This window comes from Ipomoea triloba, chromosome 1 (assembly GCF_003576645.1).
Source record: "Ipomoea triloba cultivar NCNSP0323 chromosome 1, ASM357664v1".
Lineage (NCBI taxonomy): Eukaryota > Viridiplantae > Streptophyta > Magnoliopsida > Solanales > Convolvulaceae > Ipomoea > Ipomoea triloba.
Window position 1 is genome coordinate 21,305,145 of NC_044916.1, and position 7,076 is coordinate 21,312,220.

The 7,076-nt window shown below is 33.4% G+C and overlaps 1 pseudogene; it reads right to left on the bottom strand.

Moving 5' to 3' along the window:
• Positions 1-458: 458 nt before the first annotated feature.
• LOC116020411 lies at positions 459-5,029 on the bottom strand (annotated as a pseudogene).
• Between the last annotated feature and the right edge of the window lie 2,047 nt (positions 5,030-7,076).

Sequence of the window (7,076 nt, forward strand, 5' to 3'; positions counted from 1 at the left end):
TAACAACAATACATAATGTATCTTATCAAGTTATCATACATGCAACTGATGCAGTAGTCATTTCGATGATGTTTATATCAGAGAATAGTAATATTAAGTACTCTAACCTAAACTTTTGGTTTTGTATTTATTCAATTTTATCATCTAAAATCTCAATGTCATCATCTAAATATTGGCCCCTGAATTTACCAAAAAAAAGTCATCTAAATATTGTTAGTCACGTGCATAGATAAAAAGGTATTGGCATACACCTTGGTGACTATTATGATGTTGAATGCGTGGTTAAAACTCAACCAATAATTTTGTAGTTAGGCCAATTTCCACATTCTGAAATTACATAATGATTTTGAAGAAAAAAAAAAAAAAAAAAAAAAAGCTCTATTCATCATTAGGTATATGTGTTAAGGCCACTATACCTAAAATGAATAGCAGGTTACAAGTATAGAATCATTAACCTGTAAAATTTCAATTATCACATAATTATTGCCCTTGAAGTTAGCTGCAAGTAAAATTCATATTGGAAAACAATTGTTGATTAAAGTTTACTGCACGTTTAGAAGCCAATTTCTGTAAGCTAGGCGTTTTTAACAGCTCAAGTCAATAGTCTATTAGTCTCTGTAGTCTGTACCCTCCTACAAAAAGGAAGATCAAAGTAAAATGCCAAAGAGAAGAGACGGCGAACATGAAAGAAGAAAGCAGGGGTGCCTATGGTAAGAGTGTTTCTTCCGAGGAATAAAAATGCATTACTCTCCTTTAATGTGGTGCAGGCGGTTATGGAAGAGGATGAAACCCATAGAGACTGCCATTCCCACCAAGTACCCAGCCATAGCTCCATAAGTTACACAGATTGGCCATTCCTGCATATAATAAAGATTATCATCATCAATAGTTTGGGGTGAAAAATGAATGAATGGGCTTAATAATTAAGTAGAGCATTTACTCATTGAAAAATCATGTAGATTAGTAGTTTTGATGGTGCTACAAGTTTCCAAGCAAAAGATACAAATTTATTTGCATTGAAATGGCAAAAGTAATTGGAAGTCACTAAAAGGTGTGATTTTATTCAATTTAGCCCCTTTACTACATGTCCCTATATTAATATTAGTACAAATGAGAACAATTACTAATCCAGTTAGACAAAGCAATTTGCAATGTTGATGTCATTAACATGTTAGAATCTATTCATGTCGCATTGCCGGGGTCAGCATTTACAATTTCCAATACTAAAAAATGAATAGAATAATTTATTTTTTAGCAATGTTAACCATTAACCTGTTAATGACATAGGACTGACATGTTAAAATATCCTATCATGGCATTTATAATTTTCAATACATAAAAGAAAAAAATTAAATTATTTAAAAAATTATTCCATTTCTTAAAAAAATATTGTAAATTATAAACGTTGACATGGGCCCATGGCAATGCTATACCAACATATTATGACATGCCAAAGCCATGTCACTAACCAGTTAGCATTGTTGATTGCCCCATCTAATGGATTAATAATTGTCCTCAATTTCATCATTTCAATAATACAATGACAAAACTGACCAAAATATTTTAAAAAGTTGTATAATGCAGGGACTTTTAAAGTAGTTTGACTACATTGGAATATCTACAACTAGGGAAAAGTATTAGAGAATGAGAGCTTATGAAATAAGAGAAATACAGCAGAACAAATTTAGTCATTGTCACAAGTGAAATGATAAAAAAAAATATGTTATTGTCTATGGATAGTACCCAACTACTTTTGACTTAGTTGTAGAGCTATATCATAAATTAAATGAAATCTTGCTAAGTCATTAAGGCAGATTCACCCCCAAATTCACAGATAGACCAATAACATTTGATGGAGTAAACTATGAGAGTAAAAAGACAAGGGAATAATACCTGCCATGGCCTTTCCCAATCAAGGGGCATTGGCCAAGCACCAAACCATGCTCCAATAATGGCACCATGGGCAGGAAAGAAGACCATATAATCTATCTTTTTAGCTGGCCTACACACCAGTAACATTAGATATCATAAAATATATTCTGTACCAACTACCAAGACTACTACATTAGATATCTAAAGCAGCAACGCTTACTTTGATTGAGCAAATATACGGTGCCAATCAGTCCATGATGAACCAAAAACAGTAGCTAGCTGCCGGAACAAACTGTCAGGAGAAAAGATCAGATCAGATCATCTTCAGACATGTACACAATTACACCATTAAGTCATGGGCTACATTAAGTCAAAACAACATCTAAGATGAATAGGCTACATATTATATACTTACAGTGAAGACTGACATAACAAGGGACCAATACAGGGTCATGCCCAAGTACCTGTTAACACGATGAAAACCTAATTAAATTAAAGATAAAGGTGATCAAGAACCATTAAATTTCATTGATTCAATCATTATAGACTTATAGAGTTATACAGTTGAGGTTGGACATAAAATTACAAAATGAATCTTGATGGTGGATATCTCAAAACAACCTCAACACTAGACTAAGTTTATAATGTGTTCTTTATTGAAGCAGATATGAAGGAGTAACAAATGGTGACCCTTTTAACAATGAAAAAAAATACTCAAGTACCCTGTACCTGATGAATATAGGTATCAGATAGACCAAAGCCAATTTTGTCCAACCTCAACTATGGCATTGCTTTTTAAATCACTATGACAGACTAAAATGATGTTCTTATTGCCACATACTGAAAGCCAACAGGTGCTCCCAAAATAATAGCCCCCACTGCAATCATAACGGCCCCTACAATTATGAAACAACATAAAGCAATACTAACATCAGTCACCCTAAACAGTTTTGTTTACTGAGGAAGAAATATGATTATGAAACTGACTAAAATTGATTTTCCAAACTTCCAAAGGATAGCCAACACAAAATATTGTTCTGCTACACACATAGGTTATCCACAAATAGTAGGACAAAATTCCAAGGTCTCCAAGAAAAAGAAGTAGATCTAAAACATAGGCCCTTCAGAGCATGAAAGTATACATCAGCAATAGCACTTTTAATTTTTGACATTTGTTTCTAACTTCAAGAATTGTCTGCGTCAATTTTCTTTTAAGGAAAATCAACAGATATAGAACATTTCTCTGTCTTGTCGAGCAAAGCCTAAACAACAGCAAATACATACAGTGTATGGATAAAACTTCCTTTCATGTCATATCAACAGGAAAAAAGCCAGACAAAGGAGCAGCCACATTTATAATGTACATACATGCAGTACATGAATTTATTGCTGAAATTGCGTAAGGATAACAAAAATATTAAAAAAATAATTTCAAGACTAACCAACTGGAAGACTCAATAAACCTCGTCCCAAAGCTTTGAAGTACTGTTGAACGCCGAAATGGAAAAAAATTCAAATATATTTCATATAAATCCAGAAAAAAAGTACGGAGTAAATAAGATACGAAGTCCAGCAAGCTTACAGAGCATCGATCCGAATCATGTCGAAAGAGACCGTAAAGCAGGATCACTACGGGAGACTCAGACGCCTGTGAAACCAAATTCAATTACTAAATTAGAGTGAGAAAACAAATATATAGAAATAAATGCATGAAGTAGTGAAGGTGATAGTGTGATACCAAAATCAGACGGAGTGTTTGAGCCGGATTTGAGACGAGATCGGCGGAGTAAGTATTGCGAGCGGCCCATAATGCTGAAGCTAACCCTAGTCCACATACGAGATGTAGAAAAAACGCTTTCAATGGAGATACAGACGATATGAAGTTGTTTCTTCCTTTTGGAGCTCCCACGTTGTGCTTTGGTTGTTTCTTCGTCGCCATCGGTCCCCGTCGTGGACGAACGGTGCTACGGATAAGTTTTTCACTTTGTTCAGTCGGGTCATATTTAAATGACCACAATTTACATTTAAAAATACAATTTACATTTTAAAAATTCATAATTTGTATATTATGAACACACAATGTTAAAATATATGTACTGGTAAGCGGGGCAGTCCAAAATAGCACAGCCCTTGACCGGCCCGAGTCTCCCAGGCCTGGACGGCCGGACCGCCCCGCCAATTATTTTTAGTTGTTAGTTTTTTCACAAAATGACCAGTCAAAAATAGTAATTACTTGTACTAATCCCTGCTAACTGCTTCTGCTTTATAATATGGCAAAAACTTGTGTGAGACCGTCTCACCGTGAGACGGGTCGGATCGGGTCAAGAAGAAAATATAATACTTATACGCACAAATGTCATACTTATATGCTCAAATGTAATACTAATCGGGAATAAAATTTTTGCTACTTATAAGGGTAAATGTAATATTTTTAAGGGAAAATACAATACTTTTACATTTCGATTAAAAAGTGTTACATTTTACCTCAAAAGTATTATATTTTCCCTTATAAGTAAGGGACACATGTCAACATTACTTATTATGAAAAATGTAATACTTTTTCTCTTATAAGTAACAAAATTTGTATTCTTGATTAGTATTATATTTGAGCATATAAGTGTGACATTTGCACATATAAGTATGACATTTGCATGGTGCTTCGACCCGACCCGACCCGTCTCACGAATAAAGATCCGTGAGACGGTCTCACACAAATGTGACCCTTATAATATATATATATATATATATATATATATATATATATATATTTGCTCGCACCAAAAAAAATTATATACAAATTTGCTGGGTATATAAATCAATAAATATATAATCCATTAATCCGTATATACCTGAGACCGGAGGGCGGAGGCGGCGGCGCTCGTGAACCGACGGCTACTGCGACCGGCGACCGGACTAGAGTGGATTGTGGGCGGTGGAGCAGCACCTGCTGGGACTGTGACTCTGCGAGACAGCGAGAGTGCTGGGCGCCTGGGCGGTGGCCATTGGCAGTGGGAGCCGGCAGTGGACGCGGTGGTGCTGGGCGGTGGACGCCGTGGTGCTGGGTGGCGGACGCCGACGGCCGGAAGTGCGGCCACTGCTGCGTGCGACGAACTGACGAAGTGCGGATTTGAGGAAGCAGCGGAAGTGCTGTGCGGAGGCGGACTACTGGAGTGATTGGAGTCCGGACTATGGCCACGCCTTCTCGTGCGCCCGTGCGGTTTACACCACTCAATGTTACAAAATGCATTTCTTAATATGAAATTCACCACTCAATATTATTTGTGTGGTGCATTTCTTAATATTGAGTGGTGCATTTCTTAACATTGAGTGGTGTAAACCACTCGGCCGCACGGGAATGCGCGACCCGTACCTGAACATGACCACACACACACACACACACACATATATATATATATATATATATATATTCTAGTTTTATACGCACATTGCGCGAATGAGTTAATGCCCAATGTTTATATTTAAATAAATATTTAAAAGCATATCAATGCAAGATTCTATAGGAGAAGTTTATATATGAGTAATTGAATGTCGTCGTTTTTTTTTATTTAAATATCTAACTCAAAGTATATGAATCCAAGATAATATAGAAAATTCATTATAATTATTACTAAAATAAATGTTTGCAACCTTGTAAAATCGATAGTCTAAAAATGATAGGCTAAATAAATACTACTTTTAATTTAAATTTTTCTAAGTGTTCTTAATTCTCTTTTGAGTAACATTGTCATTGTCTTCATCTTCATTATTTGTTCTCTTCTTTTTTGTTGGTAGTGTGTTATTTGCAATTTGGTTATTGTTGGTAGCATAGATGACAATGTCATGCAATGAGATTATGATATAGGAGCTATGGACTTTTCTTTAGGTGTTCTGCTTGGTGTTCATTTGGTTTAACCATTATTGTTGAATGAGTTATTGTGGATAAAGAAATCCATAGTTTAAGAAAAAAGATTAAATAAATTAATAAAAATTTGAAAATTTAAAATATTATGTATTCTAAAGATATTAAAAGGTAATTTCTCACACTCTCAAAAAAAAAAGGTAATTTCTCGCTTCAATTTGCTGGGTAATGGGTTATTTGAGTACTTTCATTGTCAACAAATCCCCCAAGTAGTTAATATGATTGGTTTCAAACAATTCTGTTTTATTTTTTTCATGGTATTAAAGAAATACATATGTATCATTTTTTGGTGTAACTACTAATTTATTTAATTGAATAAGAGTAAAATAGAGTGATTCCGCTTCAATTTGTTGGGTTATTATTTGAGTACTCTCTTTGTCAACCAATCCCCAAGTAGTTAAAATTAGCTTCAAATTATGTTAAAAAAAAATTTCATAGTATTAAAAAATACTTGGTAAATAAATATATAACATTATTTTGTATTATAAGTTTATAACTTTGATATTTAATTACAATATATTGTAAAAATAAGATAATGGACAATATAATGAATATCAATTGATAAATTTGAATATAAAGAATCTTTGCATGAGAGAAAATAAAGACAATATAACTAATGAAATTATTTCTGTTATTTTATTTAATTTTTTGATAATGAATAATTTTTTCAAATAAAGGTATTGTAGACACATAATTCTAAATTAAAGAAAACATATGTATCATTTTTTGTTGTAGCTACTAATTTATTTAATTTAATAAGAGTAAAATAGAGTGAGAAACTTAATTATGTCAAATTTGATTGAGATGAGGTTCGAACCTAAGACCTTTCTTATAGAAATTAATGGTTAAGTTAAAAGTTAACGAAATATTAACGGAGAAGATAATATTTAACGGAAAACTTAATGGATAATCATAAAAGTAAGGTTAAATTAGGTAATCTCGATTAATAATATTAATCTGAATTATCTTAACCATCTATTCGATTAAATAATTCATCTGAACCATCCATTTGATTAAATAATTTGACCGCCATTTTTTCTACCCATTTTAGGTCTAACTCTCTTTGGCTCTTATTAGTATAGTAGATATGTATATATATATATAAAAGTCTATTCAGATGAGGACACCTATAGGATACTTAGTACAAATCTTGTGCATTGGATCGTAATAATGGACGGTGTATATTAAGGTAATTATTTAATTACCAGGTTTATTTTATATTAACGTGTGGGTGTTTTGCTTGGAGGGTAGGTATTTCAGGAATTGTACAGGGGTGTTTAATGTT